The sequence below is a fragment of the Octopus bimaculoides genome, chromosome 27 (assembly GCF_001194135.2).
Source record: "Octopus bimaculoides isolate UCB-OBI-ISO-001 chromosome 27, ASM119413v2, whole genome shotgun sequence".
In the NCBI taxonomy this organism is placed as follows: domain Eukaryota; kingdom Metazoa; phylum Mollusca; class Cephalopoda; order Octopoda; family Octopodidae; genus Octopus; species Octopus bimaculoides.
Window position 1 is genome coordinate 4,700,375 of NC_069007.1, and position 2,839 is coordinate 4,703,213.

The window sequence follows — 2,839 nt, forward strand, 5'->3', positions numbered from 1 at the left end:
ATAGATAGATAGATAGATAGATAGATAGATAGATAGATATAACAAAGTTAATGAAAAGTAATTTGTGTGACGTCATAATGATGTCATCACTTCGAAAACAGGCAAATAAAACCAAAAGAAAATTTTAAAATATTCTGCACTAAGACCTCGCCGACGCATCTTCAAAAATATCACTAAAACCACCACCACCACCCAAAGCAGCAACAACAAGAATAATCATTACCGCTATCGCCACAATTCCCACGTCCGTCGCTGCCGCCACACTATCGCGGCCCCTTTTTTTCTTCTTCCTTTTTTCCTAAACCTTCCCTTTACCTAACGAATAATGTTACACTCGAAACAAACATACACCCAAAACGTGATACGTACAGCTATCTAAGCAGTGCCCCATATCTCACAGAACGATTATCAGACAGGCTTTTACATCACATCATCTTCTCATCTTCACATCACACACATCATGTATATATACATACATGCATATGTACACGTATACACACACACACACACACACACACACACATATATATACATAGCTACATATATACATATATATATGTATATATATATATATATATATACATAGACACACACATATATATATATGTATATATATATATATAGGTATGACATCTAGATAGGTTGTTAGAGATTAAATAAGATGAGGTCGAACTTGCGAATTTGTTGACCCACTTGCTTACGCCACAGATGATAATACACGAGATAATATAGAAGATGGCATGGAACCTGTTGTATCTTCTTTGTTTTTGTTTTTAATGAAAATTGAATGTGAACTGTAATCTCTTTGATCATTGCTTCGTTTTACGTCAGTATGGCGAAGGCGGGAATCTTCTCGTTAGAAATCCAAATCCCTTTTTTTTTTTCTTTTTCTTGGTGTACTTCGTTCAAAGGTGAAAGGTATAAACTATTTTCTATATTTATTTGAGTAAATTTCATATGGTTTAATTATGATTAAATTTTAATTTTCTTCGTAGGTTTGTTTTTTAATCTGTAGGGCCTGAAATAGTTATTACGTTAATCACGTCGCAAAGTTGTCAGATGTTTTCAAAATCAGACCATGCTGAGGCAGTTAACACCCTAATGTTTCGAAATTAGGTGTTAATCAGGGTTTTCAACGTAAAATCCTCTCTCCATGAAGGGCATGTTCATCTATATGTCCAACATTTTGACCTTTCTTCTTATAGTACCTTGTGCCCTTCTGTCCGCAGTTTCCTCCTCTCACGTCGTCCTTCTTTGGAAATCCTTCAGCCTTATTTATTTGTTGCCCACAAGGGGCTAAACATAGAGGGGACAAACAAGGACAGACAAAGGGAATTAAGTCGATTACATCGACCCCAGTGCATAACTGGTACTTAATTTATCGACCCCGAAAGGATGAAAGGCAAAGTCGACCTCGGCGGAATTTGAACTCAGAACGTAACGGCAGACGAAATACTGCTAAGCATTTCGCCCGGCGTGCTAACGTTTCTGCCAGCTCGCCGCCTTCAGCCTGCAAAACCAATGCCTCTACTTCAGTTTTAACTTTAATTTTATCACTTCCAGATAAATGACCAAAGCGACAAAGAAATTTTACCAAACTAGGTTTGGTAAGGTGGTATGGTGGAACTTTCAAAGAAGCTCTGTCTGGCCACTTAGAATTTAGGTTGGACAGCGAATAAATATTTAATCGTTAATTCGACAAAATACATTTTTGAAGGATTATGGTTTAAATACCCCAAATAACCCTTCATAACTTTTCAGAAAATTTTGCGGATTCGTGTTCTACACACGAAAATTCATACGATTATAAAAGATATTTACAAAATAATTTTAAATTCTCCCTTCCTCTTAAATCCTTGAAGTACCACTCTTTTCCGAATTTTTTAATAAAATCAAAGTGTATCAAACAGATTGTCCGAATACTTTGCTTAAATACCAGCAATGGAGCACGTTTGGAGGAAACACCATTCCATTAAATGTATCTATAGAGACAAAAATATTAAAAGACATCAATACATGTAAGAGTGACAAAGAAACGAGGAAGGTATCAGGTGGTAGTAAGGCGTGCTAAAAATAGCAAATAAATCGCCCTTAAATCAAACAAGTTTCTTTGTTGTTTTTGTATAATTGTAGGAATTCTTGTGTGTAGAACATAAATTCGCAAAAAAAATTCCGAAAATTAGAAAAAAAACAAGAGGAATTATAAGGTAGGCATAAATCAAATTCCGCCAAATTTTACCAGGCAAAATAAAATATATTCTCTCGAGTCAACGACTTTGGATTAACTCTCTAATCTACCAAACTCCTAATTTCTTGGCATTCTAAGACATTAATTATTTATTTTAATATTATGTTCGGGGAGAAATATATTAATGACACGATAATCCAGTGAGAATTTCTAATTCTTTGGCGCGAAGGCTAACCAATTATAACTAAAATTTTTGTACTTAGCGAATTAGTGGTTAAAATTTTGATGGCTGAGCGAACGAGTTGCTACATCCTAGTAGAGAAACGCTGCGTATGTATGTATGTATGTATGTATGTATGTATGTGTGTGTGTGTGTATGCGTATATATGTATGTATGTATGCATGCATATATGAATGTGTCCTTATTCTTGCCAATAGAGAAAGAGCCGGTTTCTAACCTAGATCCAAGGTTCCTTCATTGGAATTTCAACATCAATAACGTGTGTGTGTGCATATATATATGTATACATGTATATATGTATGTATGTATGTATGTATGTATGTATGTATGTATGTAAGTATGTATGTATATGTATGTATGTGTATGTATGTATTTCATTGTTCAGTTTTATTTCAAGATTTCTTGCCAAT